The 23,035-nt window shown below is 46.0% G+C and overlaps 1 protein-coding gene across 5 annotated transcripts in view; it reads left to right on the top strand.

Moving 5' to 3' along the window:
* ARHGAP39 (Rho GTPase activating protein 39) overlaps positions 1-23,035 on the top strand; it is a 412,713-nt gene that overhangs the window by 97,020 nt on the left and 292,658 nt on the right. The gene's annotated exons all lie outside the window — the stretch shown is intronic.

Genomic DNA, 23,035 nt, shown 5'->3' with positions numbered 1-23,035 from the left:
TCCCCAAAGATCACTCTATAGCTTAATAATGTATAGTCTTCAGATCACTGGCTACTCCTTGTGCATTTTTATTGCCCATATTCAAGGAAGCTTCACCAGAGAGACTTGCTCCCTTTATTTGTGCAGTCACCATCCTTAGTAAATATTTTCACTGTTAGCTCGCTCTTGGTTTCCACTGCTTTGTAAAGATTTCCCAACTGAAAGCTGTTCATCACAGGCATTTCTTGAAGGAGCAACCAGTCATCTAAGTGTTGGTACACACAGTAAATCTGGTAAATCAGACATTTTTAAAATTGCAATTTTAATATTTTTTTCTGATTTACAGTGGGTCTCTAGTTTCCTTCACTTTGAGGAGTCTATGAAATCTGCAGAATGGTAATAGCATTTCACAAAGCTGTCTGCATTTTTTGTCCTCATATATCAACTTGAGTTGACAAATCATGAAAAATAAAGTTGATCCATCATGTCACATGATATGGGGGCTTAGGTTTGTTCTCATGTTCGTGGAATCTGTCCCCCTCTACCACTACTCCAAATGCCTGATATTTATCTCAAACCTTAAATGTTAAGCTCTCTGTGGCGTGGCCCATGTCTTGTGACTGTAAATCACCAGGCATTCTTATAGAGCTGTATAAATAACATACTGTGATAGCGGGTAACTACCCCTTCACTACCATGGTCTGCTGACTATGCCAGCATATGGACCGTTGTCCACCTTCTCTGGTATCTCTCTGGGTAAGAATCCCAACTTTTCCTGCTCCTTCTTTTATGACCATTAATTACCAGTGAACCCTGCCCTCCACTTACCTGTTTTCTCTTCCACTAAAGATTTTGTCTGTCTTCCTTCCTGGGTCAGACATCCAACTCTTTTCCTCAGTACTAGGTTGAATCCGAGTTAGTTGCATTTATACCAGGTGCCCTTTATTGGAGAGAGAAATAGGACAAGGGAGAAAAGAATTTACTGGATTTCATTCAGACAGAGGCTGCAGAGAGCCTTGCAAAGCAGGCTAGATGACTTTGTTACAAGGGTCAAGAGTTGGCAGCTGTGACCTTGCATGTCAGAATCCATGTCCGCTCCTTTTGCTTTCTTCCTTTCTCTCTCCCCCAATACATGGCCTGCTGCCAAGGAGGGAGCTGGTCTATCTGTCCTCTCAGTAGCTCAGTTCTCCTCCTGGAAGTGGCTGGCTCCCTTAGCAAGACTAATCTACTTTTTCTAAAGGCTCCCCCTACTTTGGTGTTGAGGATATTACTCCCCCAGTACACACTGGTCCAGTGGGTCTGAGAACTTGTCTAGTCACCCTAAGGGAATTTTCCTGTACAGTACGACCTGCAGTTTCTTCCTAAAATGTCAATATAGCAAATCTCACAAGAATAAAAATACACAGGAAAGGCTAATTTATATGTCCAGGCATAGCCAAGTGTCACAAACAGTAAAGGATATGGCAGATAAAGATCTTTCTAAATAAATGGTTTGCCAGAGAAGTTTAAATGTCTGCATACAGAACAGGGGTGAATGGTGCAGGAAGCCAGACCCTCAGCTGATGTAAATCATTGTAGCTCCTTTGAACTCAATGGAACTCTGCCATTTTACATCAGTTGAGGATCTGGCCCCACATATCTAAAACAGGAAGACTTCTCTTTCACAGCTAGTATAGGCTGCTGTGGAATTCCAGGGACATTCAAATGCCAGTGTTCCATCAAATGCTGGCCCATCATACGGGAGTTTGCATGGGGCTTGGTCCTGCCCGTTTATCTGGTACATCAGGAAGCACTGAACTGCTTTAACTGAAGATGTACACTGCTGACTTGAACCGATAGATGGCATGGAGGTTAAAATGCCTATGCCTTGCCTACACTGGTGGTTCCACTGGGGGTGCTAGAGCAGCAGTGGGGAACTGGAAGAGAGATGTTCGTGCAAATATAACCCACATACCTCCTGGGTGTGGTGGTCTGTCCCATCTATTGGCACTGAGATCACAGAGCGTGCGAAAATGAGTCTGCTCTACAGCCTTAGCTAACAGCCAGTTAGCTTTTAGGTCATGCTGTAGAGGCTCATGCACTAAGCCCCAGGTTCGATCCCGCCTGCCGTTACACAAACAAGACCTTATTGGCTGGGAACTTCACTTGCAGTTGATAGCTTCACTCCAGCCATTTTAGTGGTAATTTTTCTGAAAAATTCTAAATGACTGATCCTGCAGACTTTTTTTTCTTTTTTCTTTTTTGTGGAATTGCAAAAGCTGTTTGTTCACGCTGGGAAGTTTGCAGTGGGTTTGTCGCTTCCCTTTCAATCGCATTGATTTTCTGGGTCACAGCTTGTTCAGCCTATTTTGGCGTAATGGCTCAGGGTTCAGATAGTTCCACACAAGTGCTTTGCCTTCCCAATAATTGGTAATGTGCTGCTATTAATAATAGGACACCAATTGACCCTCCTCAGAAAAAGGCAAAATAACATCAGTTTTTCAGAACATGTAATGCTGGCAAGGTTCAGTGATCACTTAAAAGTTAAACTGACTCTACATGAGTTTTTAAAATGATTTTAATATGTGAAATGCACAAAAACCCCTGAAGTTATTACTGTATATAACATTTAGAGAAATGTTAACTGGAGTTGAGGTTCCAGTTGGGGTCTAGGGGAGCAGCAGGTAACATTGTGCTAGGTGCTGTACACACACAGATGAAGACACCGTCCCTGCCCCAAATAGTTTACAGCTAAATTCATGTCATTCTGATGCATATGATAATGGGTCAAACCTTGCAACATCTCTCCAAGGTGGGATAGGCCTGCTGAAAGATTTCCTGTGGGTTAATGCGCAGAATGGTAGCTCAATCATTCTACTCAGAGATCGTCAGATAAACCATACTGTGTGGGCTTATTCATAATCTATTCATTCAACAATTATGAAAATTCAGTGTACCAAGAGTGTGTAGCTAATTACAAAAGGGTTCTAGTTTTGGCTGGAAATGTAGTTGGTCTTAAGAGAGAAATACATATACTCTTCATAGTGAAGTCCTTTCCCCCTAAATTGGTATCCCACTCTTTGAATTTTCAAGAGAGCTTTATGATGAGCAAAACTACATAAAATTCCTCTTGTGAAAGGAAGTTTTATAAGACTGAGGTGTAGATACCATTTCCAGAGGCTTTGGGAAATGGGTATTGCTACATCTGGAGAGTAATATGTTCGCTGGATTTCGGGTTTGTTCAAAGTCACTCTGTACCCTTGGTGTGTTGCACTGCAAAAACACTGGGAGCCATTTTGGGAACCCTGGGGTCAGCCCTGCAAGTCGCTGCTTTCGTGCAGATGTTTGATTTGTCTTTGCCTGTTTGTTTACTTTCTGGCAGCTTTTTAGACTTTCCGAGTTTTAGAGGAGATAATGCCAGAGCTAACAGTCAGTCTGTGAAGTTTGGATTGGGAGTATCAGGACTTGCAAAAGGGCAGCTGAAACTTGGGGAGACTGATAAGAGGGGAGGAAACCTGATACAGTACCCTCTTTATAAAACTGTCCTTTGAAGCTGTTTTTTGTGTATGCGTATTGATCCCTGTGTCCTCTGAGCTAGAATCAATGTAAAGATTACAAAGTCATCAATGTAAGGCAAGGGATGGAATGTGGAGAGCCTCACTATTGCTACAGTTCTCGCTTCCTCAACGGTTGCAATTGGTAAGGTAACATTAAGGATTTTTCAAATAGAGGAGCGTTATGGCTGCTTCTCCCCATCTACTGGCACCTCCGTACCCTAACTCATTTTAGGAAAAGCAAGGTAGAGGTGCATAAATGTGGGAATGCAAAGATGCATCCTGTGAGCCAATGAAAGCTGCTTGAAAGAAACTGGAGTGTAACTTTAAAAGGCTACTTAAAATATACATTAGAAGCATGAAGTACAAGTAGAAATATTTTGGCTTGGGATTTTCATTTGTTAGAGCAAAACAAAGAATGTCTGTTAGATCTGGGCTTTGAGTGGTACAGTGTAATTCTTCCTCAAAGCGTCTATTTTAATTTTGGTGACCCCATGTAGATTAGGTCCTATGGTTCTGCAAGAAAAACAGATAAGTTAGAACTGAAAAATACCTAGTCCAGTCTCTGTGCCAATTCAGTATTGTTCTCTACGGTATATTTTGTGTGCTTGGTTGTATAGCTAAATGCCCACTGAGGGAGATGAGGATTTCAAGGAGACGCTCAGGAGGTTACTTGTTTCACCTGGAAATGTATGTGTGCTCCAGAGTTGGAGAAAACTAGACATTTGAATAGTGTGCATTTTAGTTAGCTCTGAAGTAAAAGACTGAGGGCTGGTTTTAGGGGAGTTCACAAGCATAGAAATAAAAGTAGGGTGGCATCACCACCTCTTTTGGGGTCGGGGGGGGGGGAAATGAAGATATTAGAATTAAGACGAGGGAACCTAGGGTGCCACTCGACCAGATTTTAATGTTTGGTTTCAGAGTAACAGCCGTGTTAGTCTGTATTCGTAAAAAGAAAAGGAGTACTTGTGGCACCTTAGAGACTAACCAGTTTATTTGAGCATGAGCTTTCGTGAGCTACAGCTCACTTCATCGGATGCATAGCATATTGTGGAAACTGCAGAAGACATTATATACACACAGAGACCATGAAACAAAACTTCCTCCCACCCCACTGTCCTGCTCGTAACAGCTTATCTAAAGTGATCATCAAGGAGGGCCATTTCCCGCACAAATCCAGGTTTTCTCACCCTTCCCCCCCCTCCACGGACACACATACAAACTCACTCTCCTGCTGGTAATAGCCCATCCCTCTTTGAAACCTCTCTTTATAATGCGCATGATAATCAAGGTGGGTCATTTCCAGCACTAATCCAGGTTTTCTCACCACCCCCCCCACCCCCCCCCCTCCAAAAACCACACACACAAACTCACTCTCCTGCTGGCAATAGCTCATCTTACAATGTGCACAGCAATAATCCAAGTTTAACCAGAACGTCTTGGGGGGGGGGGGGGTTTGTAGGAAAAAAACAAGGGGAGATAGGCTACCTTGCATAATGACTTAGCCACTCCCAGTCTCTATTCAAGCCCAAATTAATAGTATCCAATTTGCAAATGAATTCCAATTCAGCAGTTTCTCGCTGGAGTCTGGATTTGAAGTTTTTTTGCTTTAAGATAGCGACCCTCATGTCTGATTGCGTGACCAGAGAGATTGAAGTGTTCTCCGACTGGTTTATGAATGTTATAATTCTTAACATCTGATTTGTGTCCATTTATTCTTTTACGTAGAGACTGTCCAGTTTGACGAATGTACATGGCAGAGGGGCATTGCTGGCACATGATGGCATATATCACATTGGTGGATGTGCAGGTGAACGAGCCTCTGATAGTGTGGCTGATGTTGTTAGGCCCTGTGATGGTGTTCCCTGAATAGATATGTGGGCACAGTTGGCAACGGGCTTTGTTGCAAGGATAGGTTCCTGGGTTAGTGGTTCTGTTGTGTGGTATGTGGTTGTTGGTGAGTATTCGCTTCAGGTTGGGGGGCTGTCTGTAGGCAAGGACTGGCCTTTCTCCCAAGATTTGTGAGAGCGTTGGGTCATCCTTCAGGATAGGTTGTAGATCCTTAATAATGCGTTGGAGGGGTTTTAGTTGGGGGCTGAAGGTGACGGCTAGTGGCGTTCTGTTATTTTCTTTGTTAGGCCTGTCCTGTAGTAGGTGACTTCTGGGAACTCTTCTGGCTCTATCAATCTGTTTCTTCACTTCCGCAGGTGGGTATTGTAGTTGTAAGAATGCTTGATAGAGATCTTGTAGGTGTTTGTCTCTGTCTGAGGGGTTGGAGCAAATGCGGTTGTATCGCAGAGCTTGGCTGTAGACGATGGATCGTGTGGTGTGGTCAGGGTGAAAGCTGGAGGCATGTAGGTAGGAATAGCGGTCAGTAGGTTTCCGGTATAGGGTGGTGTTGATGTGACCATCGTTTATTAGCACTGTAGTGTCCAGGAAGTGGATCTCTTGTGTGGACTGGACCAGGCTGAGGTTGATGGTGGGATGGAAATTGTTGAAATCATGGTGGAATTCCTCAAGGGCTTCTTTTCCATGGGTCCAGATGATGAAGATGTCATCAATATAGCGCAAGTAAAGTAGGGGCGTTAGGGGACGAGAGCTGAGGAAGCGTTGTTCTAAATCAGCCATAAAAATGTTGGCATACTGTGGGGCCATGCGGGTACCCATAGCAGTGCCGCTGATCTGAAGGTATACATTGTCCCCAAATGTAAAATAGTTATGGGTGAGGACAAAGTCACAAAGTTCAGCCACCAGGTTAGCCGTGACATTATCAGGGATAGTGTTCTTAATGGCTTGTAGTCCATCTTTGTGTGGAATGTTGGTGTAGAGGGCTTCTACATCCATAGTGGCCAGGATGGTGTTATCAGGAAGATCACCAATGGATTGTAGTTTCCTCAGGAAGTCAGTGGTGTCTCGAAGGTAGCTGGGAGTGCTGGTAGCGTAGGGCCTGAGGAGTGAGTCTACATAGCCGGACAATCCTGCTGTCAGGGTGCCAATGCCTGAGATGATGGGGCGCCCAGGATTTCCAGGTTTATGGATCTTGGGTAGTAGATAGAATATCCCAGGTCGGGGTTCCAGGGGTGTGTCTGTGCGGATTTGATTATTTTAATGTTTGTAACTCTGAGATTCCAGGGATGTTGTAGCAGTGGGTTCTTGTTTTCTGTCGTGCTTGCCTTAAGATAAGGTGGCTTGCTGCAGACATTTCCTGGAGCCGCAGGGTGCCTGCTCCTTTGTTCTGACTTTCTCAGCACTGACTGGTAGTCACAGAAATCTCTCACTATGGTCAGTATGAAATGATGCCTACTGGCTAGACATGGTGTGTTTGGTTAAAGCAGGAGGACATGTTTGGTCCCTTACCTTGTTGATGTCATTGTCTAGACATCAGTGTACATGAGTCAGGTGCTAGGCTATGGCAACAAATCTTGCTCCAGTGGTAAAACCTATATAACTTGTATTCCTTCAGTTAAATTTCATGGGTTTCCTGTAAGTGTGTTTTTTTTTCCTTCTTCAGACTTAGCCCGTGACTGGTGAGGATCTTCAGGTTGTTTGCACTGGTTTTCAGTTCTTCAATCAGACTTAGAGATGCTTTTGTCCTTCCAAGTTGCTGAGGCAAGGTCTTTCCAGTTGGGGCAGTGTTAGGAAACTGCATCATTCAGGCTTTTGCTGTGTTGGTTGCGGTATAAATACCTAGAGTGAAACTCTAAATCAGCATTTGGGGAAATAAGCTATTTTTGAGGTTCTTCTGTTTTGTGAAGGTCTGAACAAGGCAATGCTGCTATATTCCCTAATGTCAAAGGGGTACAAGATGAGTCCTGGAAGGCTTATAGCCCTATAAAGAAATAAGATATTGGCACTTACAGGCTTTGGCTTTTAGAAATGCTGCACAAGAGACTGGCTAACTAGGCAAGATGTGTGGGTGTGAAAATGTTTTTCTCTCTGAAACACTTCAAGTGAACTATCTAGGGCACCTATGTACATGTAACCCACTCTGTCATATATGGAGTAAGTATAAGTGCATCAGTCAAGAATCAAATAGTGTCATTTGGCTTAAAACCAGTATTCTCCGGGTTGCAAATCTCTCCATGTTTACATTGGTAAAAAACAGAAAATGCAACAACCAGTTGATTTAGCAGTGTATTCATCTGAACAATGAGATCACTAGGATTCAAACAGCTTGCAATGCCTTTAGAATTCTGTAGTGTATGTCCCTACCTATGCATAACTTCCCCAAAGCCATTGTGCGAGCCAGGTGCGATGTGTAAAGCAGCATTTCTCAAACGCTCGTCCATGGAATGCTTGCTGGTAGTTTGCAGAAAGCCAGCCAATCCACATGGTACTGCCCTTCTTTCTTCTTTTCAGCTGCCAAATTCCACTAAGAGAACTAAAAATACACTGGGAAAGTAATGTTAATTTTCCATGTAACAAATTGTTGTCATTGACACCGGGATTTTATGTGACTGAGCAGGAAGGGAGGTGGTCTGTGTGATTTCAAACTGGAGGGGAGCTGCCCATGACAGTCTCTAAGGTGCACCCATGCTTTAAAAAAGTAATCCCTGATCTGAAGGTAAATGTAAAACTTCTGTAATGCTTGGTGTACAGTAAGCATCAAGTTAAGGGGAGAAGACCCGACTGACTGCTTAAGCATTTGGCTCAGTCTGTCTAGTTCATCATAGGCATACTCAGCATAGCACATCCACTCCCATAGTTACAGAACATCCTCATTTGCATAGCTGCTATCCTAGGTAGCATGATACCTGTGATGCAGGTCATCATGTGGTCTATCGACTTGGAGCAGACTCTTAGTATAGGTCCCAGTTCTGATCGCAACATTGTAGTTCAAAGGTCATGAAGGCTTCTGCACCGGAGTGTCTCCCCTCCCCTGGATAAATCTGCAGTCACAGCCCAGAGTTCCTCATGTCTGTTTACCGAATCCTACAAACTAGTTGTATAACTGAACAGATTTGGTATTTGAAAGATAGGCGCTGTAAGTGGCACCTGTTTGCTCCCTTTAATGCTTAAAAGTTGAGGTTATTTCCTTCCCAGGGAAGTTAGATGATGGAATCTGCTTGTATATCAGTTTTCTGCTCTTAATTTCCGTGCTGGCAGGGATTGAACTAGCTTTGCTAAATAGGAATGAACGATTTTGTTTCATTTCTGGAGTGTAGGTTGTGGTATGACTTTCTGAGAAGTTATTTAGACAGCTTTGTACTGTGTCCGTTTCTTACTGAATGTGCTTTCCTCCTCCTCCTCCTCCTCCTCCTCCTCCTCCTCCTCCATGCTTATGGGTGAGGAAGTGTGGGTTATATTTGTTCTTGGAAACATTTTTTCTGTTGCCATTTCTTAATGGAAACTAAACTACCCGGGACCAGGTTCGGCTTGTAAAGCAAGCTTATAGTCAAATCTTGCATTTGATCTTTCAATATTTCTAATAAGTACATCAGTTTATATCTGAAGATACTGAAGGACAAAAAATCCTCTAGGATCTGCCTGGCAGAGCTCTGGTGTGGTGGTCTGTTTTTATGTGTTTTTGACTCCCAAGCTTCTGCCCATAGACTGCAGAATAAAGTTCAGATCTGCTGTACAAATGAGCCACGTGTATGACTGTAATATACTAGTGGGGAAACGTAGATGCTCTGGACCAGGGGTCAGCAACCTTTCAGAAGTGGTGTGCCGAGTCTTCATTTATTCACTTTAATTTAAGGTTTCGCATGCCAGTAATACATTTTAACGTTTTTTAGGTCTCTCTATAAGTCTATGTATTATATAACTAAACTATTGTCGTATGTTGTCAAGGTTCCTTCCCCACTCTGAACTCTAGGGTACAGATGTGGGGACCTGCATGAAAGACCCCCCCCAAGCTTATTCTTACCAGCTTAGGTTAAAAGCTGCCACCACCAAAGTGTTACACGAAGAACAGGGGAAGGGCCCACTTGGAAACGTATCCCCCACAAAATATCCCCCCCAAACACTACACCCCCTTTCCTGGGGAAGGCTTGATAAAAATCCTCACCAATTTGCATAGGTGAATACAGACCCAAACCCTTGGATCTTAAGAACAATGAAAAAAGCAATCAGGTTCTTTAAAAATTTTAATTAAAGAAAAAGTAAAAGAATCACCTCTGTGAAATCAGGATGGTAAATACCTTACAGGGTAATCAAATTCAAAACATAGAGAATCCCTCTAAGCAAAACCTTAAGTTAGAAAAAGACACAAACAGGAATATACATTCCATTCAGCACAACTTATTTTATCAGCCATTTAAACAAAAACGGAATCTAATGCATATCTAACTAGATTGCTTATTAACCCTTTACAGGAGTTCTGACCTGCATTCCTGCTCTGGTCTCGGCAAAAACAACACACAGACAGAGAGGACCCTTCCCCCCCCCCCCCCCCCAGCTTTGAAAGTATCTAGTCTCCTCATTGGTCATTTTGGTCAGGTGCCAGCGAGGTTATCTTAGCTTCTTAACCCTTTACAGGTGAAAGGGTTTTTCCTCTGGCCAGGAGGGATTTAAAGGTGTTTACCCTTCCCTTTATATTTGTGACATATGTAAAGTAAAACAAGGTTTTCAAAATGTTTGAGAAGTTTCATTTTAAAATTAAATTAAAATGCTGATCTTACGCTGCTGGCCCGCTCAGCCCGCTGCCAACCTGGAGTTCCGTTCACCTCGGCTGGCAGCAGGCTGAACGGGACCTGTGGCTGGGACCCCGGCTGGCAAGGGGTCGGTAGCCAGAACCCCAGACCGGCAGTCGTCTGAGCGGGGCCAGCGGCCGGGACCCGGGCTGGCAGCCAGAACCCCAGACTGGCAGTGGGCTGAGCGTGTTGGGGTGTAGGGTCTGGCCAGGAGCTAGAATGAGGGAGGGGGCTCAGGGTTGGGGCAGGAGGTTTGGGTGTGGAGCGCTTACCTGGGCAGCTCCCGTTTGGTGCGAGGAGTGCAGGCAGGAAAGTGGGTGTGTGTGTGTGTGTGTGCAGGACCTCCCGTTTGGTGCTCAGGGTGGGGGTGAGAATGTGTGGGAGGTGCAAGAGTCAGGGCATGGGGTGTGCGGAGGCTGCGTATGTGTGGGGGGTGCTGGAGTAAAGGCTGGGGTCGTGGGGGGGTGCAGGGGTCAGGGCAAGAGGCTGGGGTCATTGGGGGGTGCAGGTGTCAGGGCAGGAGGCTGGGGGTGTGCAGGAGTCAGGGCAGGGGGCGGGGAGGGTGTGAGGGGGATCAGGGCAGAGGGCTGGGGGTGTGGGTGTGGGCTAGGGTCGTGGGGGTGCCCCCTGCCCAGAGCGGCTCCCTGCCCAGAGCGGCTCACGGTAGGGGGTTGGAGGGGATATGCCCTGATTTTCCCCCCCATCCCCCCACCTCTTCTCCGCCTCCTCCCCGGAGCAGTGAGCACACTGCGGCTCCGCTTCTACCCCTCCCTCGCAAGGGCCATCAGCTGATCAGTGGCAGGGAGGAAGAGGATGAGGGGCAGGAGCCCAGCAGGCTGGGGGAAGAGGTGGGGGAAGGGGGAGCTTGCCTGCCCTGCAGCAGCAGCCAACAGGACCAAGCATCTTCACCCTGCTGGGGGGGTGGGGGGGCGGAGAAGAGCGGGCCGGGGCAGGCAGGATTTTTCATGGCACGCTGCTGCCTGCCAGAGTCCCGGCCTGGGTTCAGCAGCGGGGTGAGCAGGGCCGGCGGCTGGGACCTGGCAGGCAGCAGTGTGCCATTAAAAATCGGCTCACGTGCCGTCGGTTGCTGACCCCTGCTCTGGACAGTGTGATTCCACCCTTAAATGAGCTGAGTACAGAGGTTAATAATCTTAATGGTTACAAAAAGAAAAGGAGTACTTGTGGCACCTTAGAGACTAACCAATCACAAGTACTCCTTTTCTTTTTGCGAATACATACTAACACGGCTGTTACTCTGAATGGCTACAAAAGCCTTAGTGGGATAAATGAAGAATGGGCCTGAGCTGCAAAATTCAGATGAGGTGCTGAGCAAAGTTCAGGGTGCTTCAGATTTGGGGTTTCAGTTTAGGGCAACCCAGAAGAGACTAAACATTTTCAAGAGGGAGAGCATCATGTTCTTGAATCTGAAAACATTTCTATTTCTTTTGCCAATGAATCTCATGAATTCCATGTGTAACAATGATGCTTTCAGGAACGTAAAGAACATGGAGCCAAACTTGCCAGAAGGCTTAATTTTTCATATTATTGCTGAATTATATAGTGCCCTGATGGACTGTAACAGGATGGCCTGTCACTTTAAGGGCTGGGGGGCTTTTGGGCCAGCCAGCCCTCTTCTGAGGCAGAGCTGCTTTACAAACGTGTGGGCCTAATAGAGGGGATTATTGGCCCTCTCTGGGAAAAGATTGGCTGATTGTCTGGTGAGCACCTGCTTCCTATAAAGGTTGAAAGAGCTCCATTAAAGTGGAGAGCTAATGGAAGCAGAGTTATTCTGTAGTGGGGGGCTTTCAGGTAAAGGGCCTTTTGGACTGGAGAAGATCTGCCAGGACTGTGGAATGAAGACTCTCAGGAACCAAGAACTATCATAAACCTCACTGTCTCCTGCCCCAAGTGCAAGGCATATTTCTTTGACCATGTCTTCTCTAACAAATGGATAGCAATGTGTATTAAACCAAACGCTACCAAAACAAGATATGTTGCACTGCGAACAAAGACATGAGATGTGTAGCCACATTGCTTAATGCACTACTCGCAGGTGGTCCGATGCTATGGTGATGTGTGATACTATAAGAATCTGTCTAGAATAGAATAGGAGCAGAGAGCCTTTGGCAAGGAAGCCCCTGGGCTACGGAAAGTTAGTAATTGGATTTATGTTGAACTCTTTTGTTTTGGGGTTTGTTGAAAAATTGTTGGTGCAGCGAATAAATGGTTGTGTGAAGAAAGGGCATGAACAGACTGATGGTGTAGTGTTTAATGCTTCCTGGGCTGGGGACACAGGCAAGCAGCATACAGACCAGAAAACTTTGCCAGGGAAATATGGAACAATAAACTACACTAGTGTGTATGCATAAAATAAATCTCAAATCCAACTTTAAAAGCATGGCCGTATTGACCTAGGGGCAGTATGAACACATGCCTGGAAGATCTTACGGTGACAGGTGGGGAAGGGAGATATGATCAAATCATGAACATAAATTTTACATACATCAGTCTTCTTTTGTTCATTTATAAAAATGCCAGCTGCCCCTCAAACCATTGTTAAGATGGTTTAAACTCCATTGACTTCACTGACAATTGCTGATCTCACCCTGTTATAAATCAGCATAAGTGAATCACTGCACTTGAGACAGTCTGACATCCGTTGCATAGGAGCTAAATGGGCAAATTGCTCTTTTTTGGGAAGTAGCTAAAGCCCAAAAGGGGATTTTCATGTCTAGATCATAATTCCTTTGTGGGAATATACAGACTTAATCAGACAAGTATAATGAAGCTGTGGAGTAAGCTCCTCTGAAAAAGAACCTAATAGTTTAACTTTTAGGACTAGCTAGTAGCACAGCTCAGTGAATAACTATGGAAGAATCTCACTACAAGGAGTGGAGAAGGTCGAACATGTTGCTGTTTGAATTGATTGCAATCAAGTTATGAAAAGGGGCAGGAATAAGCTAAAATAATACTGCAGAAGAAAATAAAAGGAGACTCTGCAGTGGTGTCGCTATACTGGGGGACTATGTCAGTACAAGTCTAGGGAGATACCCAGTGGTAGTGCTAATCCTGGTAATGTAAAAAGGTTTTAATGGAAATGTACCCGGATACCGCTACGATGGGGACTGTCATGGCAGTCCACAACTTCAGTGCTGGATTGTTGCTACAGTTAGCATGTGAGACTACATGTGGATAATTCTTGGGAGCTGTTGGAGGCTCCATAATGTCCTTGTGACAGATTTAATTTAGGACTTGGACACATTCACCCCTCTGGGTCATAGAATCATAGAATATCAGGGTTGGAAGGGACCTCAGGAGGTCATCTAGTCCAACCCCCTGCAGGACCAATCCCCAACTAAATCATCCCAGCCAGAGTCCAACATTGTTCATTCCCTTTGCCTCAGCTTTTGTTTACCTTCAAAGCTTTGCAAAACATTTGGAATTTTCAATGTCTTGTGTTTATATTCAAACTTGTTTCAATGTTCCTTTGCACCGAACCTGTTCAGATTAATTTTCACATAGAGAAATATGGCCTTAATCAGGGAAAGATAAGAGAAATAATTACACACATAAGGAGTTTACTGCATAGAAAAAAGTGAAGGCAATATGAAAATTATCACTGTCCATATTGCCAACATAATCCTCCAGGTCAGTCCATTTTCTTTTAAAAGTGGTATCCAAAGTGCCAAGGTCACAAGCTCATGTAAAAAACACCTGTATAACTTTATTAAAATAAACTATTATTTTGCAATAAATCTTGGGCTGCTTTAGTTGTCGCTGTTGCACATTTCTAATTTCGTAGCAGCAGTGGGATTAGAACTCAAATCCTCAGTCTTTAAAAGTACAGGTCACTACCCCTTGAGCTGCAGAGCCATCTATATTAACATATGGCGCATGAGACACTGCTGATCAGTTACAGCTCCATCCAGGAGCAATGGCATGTGCATGCTAGTTCATTTGCAGTATGTTACATCTTGGGTTTCCTAACAGGTTGCATAATGGGGTTAACTACACCACTTCTGTACTTTCTTAAGTAAACCTTTGCATCTATGCTGACAAGCAGGCTAAACATGTCAATTTCAGTCTGTGCTTTGACAGCTGTGACATTAAGACCTCCATTTTCAGCAGTTAGAGATGGAAGGGTCCCCAACCAGAACCACAGATCTCCCCTTCCCTCAGGAAGGAAGTTCTTAGAACTGGATGCAAACTCTGTGGCTCAAGCTCTTTTAATTTTAATACAAAACCTGAGGATCTTCATTACCTAGCACCCATGCTTATACATTATCTGCCCTTGATTTGATCATAGCAGATACTGTATAACAATAATACTTGCTTTGTTAAAGCTCTTTCCAGGCATTATGTAACATCCTCATACCAGCCTGATGAGCTAAGTATTACCCCCATTTTACAGATGATGGTCTAAATCTGAGGTAGAGTTTGTGATTTCCCCAAGGCCACGGAAGGAGACATGTCAGAGCTGAGATTAGAACTCAGAGCCTCCTGACTCCCAAGATCTCAAGGATGAGGTCTAGATCTATAACTAAGATCTTGGGACCCATAATGGCCTAGGAGGATAAAATCAAGCATGTGACTGCCAGCCATTCCCAAATAATTACTACCTAGCAGAGGGAGTGAAAAAACTCAACCCCTTCTGACATGGCTGGTATCTGCAGTAATTTCAGCAAGGGAAAGGCTTCAGTGAAAGTGCTGACAAAGCAAGAGATGGACTCCCTTTTTTTTTTTTTTCAAACCCATCATAGGAAACACATTGTGTATCAAAGTGAATCTCAGCTGTGTACTGGTCTTGCTGAGTCTTTGCTTATTCCTGTCAAATTAAAAGCAACAAGCAGAAGGCTTTCATTGTGGATGGCTTTTTCTTGCTATATGTATTAATGCCCTTCCTCTTTGAGGAGAAGGGGATTTGAGTTTGTTTACAATGTCAAGGGGAAGGTTAGGGGGCTTATGCTGTTCTGTGAAGATTAGGCATTATGTAATGATCCCAGTCTGAATCAACGGGATTTGTTATCACATGAAGGGTATTATGAAGCTGTAAGTAGAAGTTAATAGACGTTATTTTGCTTGGTTAAGGGTGGTCTGTTTATATTGCACTATCAATAGCAATGAAATGGACATCACGTTCTGATGGGAAGCAGCTTCTTAAATGTCACATTATAAAATAGAGGAGCAAAACTTTTCTTTGTAGAGTGAATGAGTTGGTAGGCACACACCTCAGACGTTAGTTGTAAGGTTCCTGCTGGCTTGTTTTTATAACCCTTGGGTTTGATAGAACTTAGTTGAACTTTATATTTGCATGAAAACACTGCAAAACTCCAAAACACTGAGAGTTTCTATAGCAAGGTTGAGACCAGTTGGTGCTGCCATTCCAAAATCCCTTCCTGGCTACTCTTCAAGACTGCTAAGATGCAAATGGCCTATTTATGAACAGACAGTACTCCCAAAGGAAGGCATGCAGCATTGTAGAAATATCGACTCTGTTTAGGTCAAATACTTTCAAGCACAGAAAGTGAGGGACTCCTAATCGGTAAAAAAGAGAGTTCAAATTTTCATTGAGTAGCCCAGTATTGCATGAAATTAATTCTTAAAACAGAGACCAACATTAAAAGAGGGAGTCCCAGAGAATGGTTAACATCCCTTAGTAGATGCATATTCAGAGAGTGAATGCCTGGATTTTACAGTGAAAGATACTGAAGGGTGTATATATACTGCAACACAAGTTAAGAAGTTCCTGTTCAATGTCAAATTTCACTGAAAAATGGTGAAATCACATCCAAAAATATGACCCTTCATAGTTTATTTTGTGAGCTAACAGTAAACTCTGTTCAGCTGGATATAGATAAGACCACAGTCCACTCTGTTCTGCATGCAGATGGATGCTCATTAGTCACGACGACATGGATCTTCCGTACCATTGTCCATTTTGAGGTCTGTACTTTGATAGTTCTATGATGATTTCAAAGTTTCCCCAGCTAATAGTTCATTGGATTGATGTGGTTAAGGCACATCAGTTTCATAGGCCACGGCACACAAGAAAATGATGTGGCTGCTATCCTTGCCACCCGTCCACGTGGATCAAGTGTCTGTTTGGCAGCTGGGTGAACTAGAGGCGGCCTTTCGGTGAAATTGAATGAGACTCAAAGCAACAACCTTCAGGATTGAAGTAGAGTGCCTTAACTCTTCAGCCACTGCAGCTCTGTGGTGATTTGCATGCTGGCTAATCCAATGGGAGTCTGAGTCATTGGTCATTACAGATAAGCCTGAGGAAGACTTGAATTTTCTTGGCCCTGGTCTACACTAGGACTTTAGGTCGAATTTAGCAGCATTAAATCGATGTAAACCTGCACCCGTCCACACGATGAAGCCCTTTATTTTGACTTACAGGGCTCTTAAAATCGATTTCCTTACTCCACCCCTGACAAGTGGATTAGTGCTTAAATCGGCCTTGCCGGGTCGAATTTGGGGTACTGTGGACACAATTCGATGGTATTGGCCTCCGGGAGCTATCCCAGAGTGCTCCATTTTGACTGCTCTGGACAGCACTCTCAACTCAGATGCACTGGCCAGGTAGACAGGAAAAGAACTGCGAACTTTTGAATCTCATTTCCTGTTTGGCCAGCGTGGCAAGCTGCAGGTGGCCATGCAGAGCTCATCAGGAGAGGTGACCATGATGGAGTCTCAGAATCGCAAAAGAGCTCCAGCATGGACCGAACGGGAGGTACGGGATCTGATCGCTGTATGGGGAGAGGAATCCGTGCTATCAGAACTCCATTTCAGTTTTCGAAATGCCAAAACCTTTGTCAAAATCTCCCAGGGCATGAAGGACAGAGGCCATAACAGGGACCCGAAGCAGTGCCGCGTGAAACTGAAGGAGCTGAGGCAAGCCTACCAGAAAACCAGAGAGGCGAACGGCCGCTCCGGGTCAGAGCCCCAAACATGCCGCTTCTATGATGAGCTGCATGCCATTTTAGGGGGTTCAGCCACCACTACCCCAGCCGTGGTGTTTGACTCCTTCAATGGAGATGGAGGCAATACGGAAGCAGGTTTTGGGGACGAAGATGATAGCTCACAGCAAGCAAGCGGAGAAACCGGTTTTCCCGACAGCCAGGAACTGTTTCTCACCCTGGACCTGGAGCCAGTACCCCCTGAACCCACCCAAGGCTGCTTCCTGGACCCAGCAGGCGGAGAAGGGACCTCCGGTGAGTGTACCTTTTAAAATACTATACATGGTTTAAAAGCAAGCATGTGAAAGGATTACTTTGCCTTGGCATTCGTGGCTCTCCTGGATATACTCCCAAAGCCTTTGCAAAAGGTTTCTGGGGAGGGCAGACTTATTGCGTCCTTCATGGTAGGACACTTTACCACTCCAGGCCAGTAACACGTACTCGGGAATCATTGTACAACAAAGCATTGCAGTGTATGTTTGCTGGCGTTCAAGCAACATCCGTTCTTTATCTCTCTGTGTTATCCTCAGGAGAGTGAGATATAATCCATGGTCACCTGGTTGAAACAGGGTGCTTTTGTTCAGGGGACACTCAGAGGAGCCCATTCCTGCTGGGCTGTTTGCCTGCGGCTGAACAGAAATGTTCCCCGCTGTTAGCCACAGGGAGGGTTGAGGGGGTAGCCACGCGGTGGGGGGAGGCAAAATGCGACCTTGTAACGAAAGCACATGTGCTATGTATGTAATGTTAACAGCAAGGTTTACCCTGAAAGAGTGTAGCCAGTGTTTTATAAAATGTGTCTTTTTAAATACCGCTGTCCCTTTTTTTCTCCACCAGCTGCATGTGTTTCAATGATCACAGGATCTTCTCCTTCCCAGAGGCTAGTGAAGATTAGAAAGGAAAAAAAAAACGCACTCGAGATGAAATGTTCTCCGAGCTCATGCTGTCCTCCCACACTGACAGAGCACAGACGAATGCGTGGAGGCAAATAATGTCAGACTGCAGGAAAGCACAAAATGACCAGGAGGAGAGGTGGCGGGCTGAAGAGAGTAAGTGGCGGGCTGAAGAGAGGGCTGAAGCTCGAATGTGGCGGCAGCGTGATGAGAGGAGGCAGGATTCAATGCTGAGGCTGCTGGAGGACCAAACCAGTATGCTCCAGTGTATGGTTGAGCTGCAGCAAAGGCAGCTGGAGCACAGACTGCCACTACAGCCCCTGTGTAACCAACCGCCCTCCTCCAAGTTCCATAGCCTCCACACCCAGACGCCCAAGAACGCGGTGGGGGGGCCTCCGGCCAACCAGCCACTCCACCACAGAGGATTGCCCAAAAAAAAGAAGGCTGTCATTCAATAAATTTTAAAGTTGTAAACTTTTAAAGTGCTGTGTGGCATTTTCCTTCCCTCCTCCACCACCCCTCCTGGGCTACCTTGGTAGTCATCCCCCTATTTGTGTGATGAATGAATAAAGAATGCATGAATGTGAAGCAACAATGACTTTATTGCCTCTGCAAGCGGTGATCAAAGGGAGGAGGGGAGGGTGGTTAGCTTACAGGGAAGTAGAGTGAACCAAGGGGCGGGGGGTTTCATCAAGGAGAAACAAACAGAACTTTCACACCGTAGCCTGGCCAGTCATGAAACTGGTTTTCAAAGCCTCTCTGATGCGTACCGCGCCCTCCTGTGCTCTTCTAACCGCCCTGGTGTCTGGCTGCGCGTAACCAGCAGCCAGGCGATTTGCCTCAACCTCCCACCCCGCCATAAACGTCTCCCCCTTACTCTCACAGATATTGTGGAGCACACAGCAAGCAGTAATAACAGTGGGAATATTGGTTTTGCTGAGGTCTCAGCGAGTCAGTAAACTGCGCCAGTGCGCTTTTAAACGTCCAAATGCACACTCTACCACCATTCTGCACTTGCTCAGCCTGTAGTTGAACAGCTCCTGACTACTGTCCAGGCTGCCTGTGTACGGCTTCATGAGCCATGGCATTAAGGGGTAGGCTGGGTCCCCAAGGATACATATAGGCATTTCAACATCACCAACAGTTATTTTCTGGTCTGGGAATAAAGTCCCTTCTTGAAGCTTTTGAAACAGACCAGAGTTCCTGAAGATGCGAGCGTCATGTACCTTTCCCGGCCATCCCACGTTGATGTTGGTGAAACGTCCCTTGTGATCCACCAGAGCTTGCAGCACTATTGAAAAGTACCCCTTGTGGTTTATGTACTCGCCGGCTTGGTGCTCCGGTGCCAAGATAGGGATTTGGGTTCCGTCTATGGCCCCACCACAGTTAGGGAATCCCATTGCAGCAAAACCATCCACTATGACCTGCACATTTCCCAGGGTCACTACCCTTGATATCAGCAGATCTTTGATTGCGTGGGCTACTTGCATCACAGCAGCCCCCACAGTAGATTTGCCCACTCCAAATTGATTCCCAACTGACCGGTAGCTGTCTGGCGTTGCAAGCTTCCACAGGCTATCGCCACTCGCTTCTCAACTGTGAGGGCTGCTCTCATCTTGGTATTCATGCGCTTCAGGGCAGGGGAAAGCAAGTCACAAAGTTCCATGAAAGTGCCCTTACGCATGCGAAAGTTTCGCAGCCACTGGGAATCGTCCCAGACCCGCAACACTATGCGGTCCCACCAGTCTGTGCTTGTTTCCCGAGCCCAGAATCGGCGTTCCACAGCATGAACCTGCCCCGTTAGCACCATGATGCATGCATTGGCAGGGCCCATGCTTTCAGAGAAATCTGTGTCCATGTCCTGATCACTCACGTGACCGCGCTGACGTCGCCTCCTCGCCCGGTAGCGCTTTGCCAGGTTCTGGTGCTGCATATACTGCTGGATAATGCGTGTGGTGTTTAATGTGCTCCTAATTGCCAAAGTGAGCTGAGCGGACTCCATGTTTGCCTTGGTATGGCGTCCGCACAGAAAAAAGGCGCGGAATGATTGTCTGCCGTTGCTCTGACGGAGGGAGGGGCGACTGACGACACGGCTTACAGGGTTGGCTTCAGGGGGCTAAAATCCACAAAGGGGGTGGCTTTACATCAAGGAGTAGTTCAGGCAGGACTTCACGGAGGGTTCCAATAAGAAATGGTGCACCTAAGTTGTTGTTCTTATTGGAACAAGGAGGTTAGCCTGGCCTCTGATTGATACATGGCTAGATTTACCTCGCTGCACCTTCTCTGTGAGTGACTGCAGTGTGACCTAGAGGAATGAGTCCCCTAGACAGGGGAGAAGGCAAATGAGTACAAAACAAATCTGGTCTATTTCTTGTTTTGATCCACTCCATCTATCTTTTACATCTTTGGCTGGCAGCAGACGGTGCAGAAGGACATATTGCCTACCTGCTCACCATAAGACGGTTCAATAGGACTGACTGCCGGACTTAAGAGAATGACCTGGTCAAGTCACTAAAAATTTAGTCCCTGCGCCCATGTCTGCCCAGGCGCTCCTGATCGACCTCACACAGGCGACCAGGAGTACCTCGGACATGACGAGGACGGCTACCAGTCGTATTGTACTGTCTGCTGCCACAAGGCAATGGGTTGCTGCTACTGTGTAGCAATGCCGTACCGCGTCTGCCAGCACCCAGTAGACATACGGTGACGGTTACCTGAGCGGGCTCCATGCTTGCGGTGGTATGGCGTCCGCACAGGTAACTCAGGAAAAAAGGTGCGAAACAATTGTCTGCCCTTGCTTTCACGGAGGGAGGGAGGGAGGGAAGGGGGGACTGACGATATGTACCCAGAACCACCCGCGACAATGTTTCAGCCCCATCAGGCATTGGGATCTCAACCCAGAATTCCAATGGGCAGCGGAGACTGCGGGAACTGTGGGATAGCTACCCACAGTGCAACGCTCTGGAAGTCGACTCTAGCCTCGGTACTGTGGAAGCACTCCGCCGAGTTAATGCACTTAATGCACTTCTGTGGGGACACACACACTCGAATATGTAAAACCGATTTCTAAAAAACCGACTTCTATAAATTCGACCTTATTCCGTAGTGTAGACATACTCTTAGAGTAGGGGGTGGTAAGACTCAGGGTTCTGTTTTCTAAACCCCTTTCTAGTCCTTTGTGTAAACTATACTGTGCTGCACATATAGAAAGCAGAGTCCTTTTAGTGTGTGTTAACCAGTGCAATCATCTTTTAAATCCAAGGTGACCGTGCAGAGCATTTCTCTTCTGCTAATGAGCAGTTGAAGTAGCTGATACTGAGGTGAAGCACTGAGTTTCCCTTAACCCAGCCAGTCATTAACTGGGAAATAGCTTTTCTGTTTTAAGTATCCAGTGTTTTCTGTGCAAAACTGGTGCAGAAGAGCTTTGCCTTTCCAGGGGCCTTCCTCATCAGTGGGCCACAATGTACTGAAAGCTACAGTAGGTGGATCCACTGGATTGCTCTTGGGGCACTAGTTGGTTGAGCTGCTCCTGGTGATGGATAAAGAACAGGTGTCCATGCTGATAGTTATTGGCTGCCTTCAGTACTGTGCATGCCTGCAGAAGTGGATGAGTTAGCTTCCAGATAAGAGATCCCAAAGTGTGCAGGGTGGGGTAATTGCTCTCCTGCCCCAAGGACTTTCATGTGTGGGGTACGTTGGGATTCTCTCCTGTCACCCCTCCTGTTAAATGTTAGTGAAGAGATGGGTGAAAGTGCTTTCTGGATGCTGCTGATGCTCAATTCTACATCTCTTGCTTTTATCCAGCATGGAGAATACAGTTTGAATGTCTTTTGAATGCCTAAAACTGGGGGATGGATGCAAAGAAGCTGACAAGAGAATCCATCTGAGCCTTAGGGGGTGGTGGGAGGGTGGGGTATAGCAACTGGAATATTTGTCTGAGTGATGAACCTCTGAGCATATTCTTCTGCTATTTGTTACCAGTGTTCAGAACTTGGGAGCCTGATTAGATTCCCATCTGCTCTGATGTAATCAGATTTTGGGGATATGGGCAGCTTTCTCCCATCTGCTTCCTGCTTGGAGATCACAAACTCTTCTAGCATGTGGATCTTGCTGCTGCTACAGTTGCCAACTTTCTAATTGCACAAAACCGAACACCCTTGACTTGCCCCTGCCCCACCCATTCTCTGAGGCCCCTCCCCCCGCTCACTCCATCCCCTCTCCGTTTGTCGCTTGCTCTCCTCCACCCTCAATCACTTTCACGGGGCTGGGGCAGGGGATTGGGGTGCGGGAGGGGAGAGGGGTACGGGCTCTGGGAAGGAGTTTGGGTGCAGGAGGGAGCTGGGGTGCAGGATGGGGTTTGGGATGTGGGCTCTGGCCAGGCGGCACTTACTTCAGGTGGCTTCCAGAAGTGGCTTGGGCTGCACTGGCTTGTCTGTTGGGTCCTGGGATAGAGTTCAAGCTGTTGGTTTTTACCGATAAAGCTGTAGAAGGCGTTGGACCTACCTGAGGCTTCCCCTCTCCCTGTCAGTTCAGCTACAGTTGATTCAGGGGAGGCACTCAAGCTGGAGTTTTTGTAGTACATAGGGGGATCTGCTGGTAGAGCAGGGGAATCTACATAAGGTCCCTAATCTTTGAAACGGACTCTCCTACCCCAGTTTGAAAAAGCATGGTTTAAAAGTCTGAGTAAGGGGGTTTAGAGCATTCTCACTGATGTGGTAGTAGGCAGAGGGCTCCATGCACAGGGGCCATTGTAGAGGGAAAACCTGAAGATGAGTGAAAAGAATATGGGGTGAGATGCAATGGAGTGGCAGGAAGGGGGGTGGGCATTAATAAAAAGTGAGCAGAGACACAGGCAGGGATGGAGTTGTGCAGAGCCTGTCAAACAATGTAAAAGCAAAAAGCAGGGCTTGCTAGTTCATGTATTCGAAGAAATAAACTAGAGCTATGCCTTACCTTGGATATAGCACTGGTTTCTTTTGAGTACTTAGTGACCAGTTATTTTATAACACCAAAATTGTGTTAGGTGCTTCGCAGAAGGT

This window comes from Natator depressus, chromosome 2 (assembly GCF_965152275.1).
Source record: "Natator depressus isolate rNatDep1 chromosome 2, rNatDep2.hap1, whole genome shotgun sequence".
NCBI classification, from domain to species: Eukaryota; Metazoa; Chordata; order Testudines; family Cheloniidae; genus Natator; species Natator depressus.
This window is presented reverse-complemented; position numbering and strand designations above follow the sequence as displayed.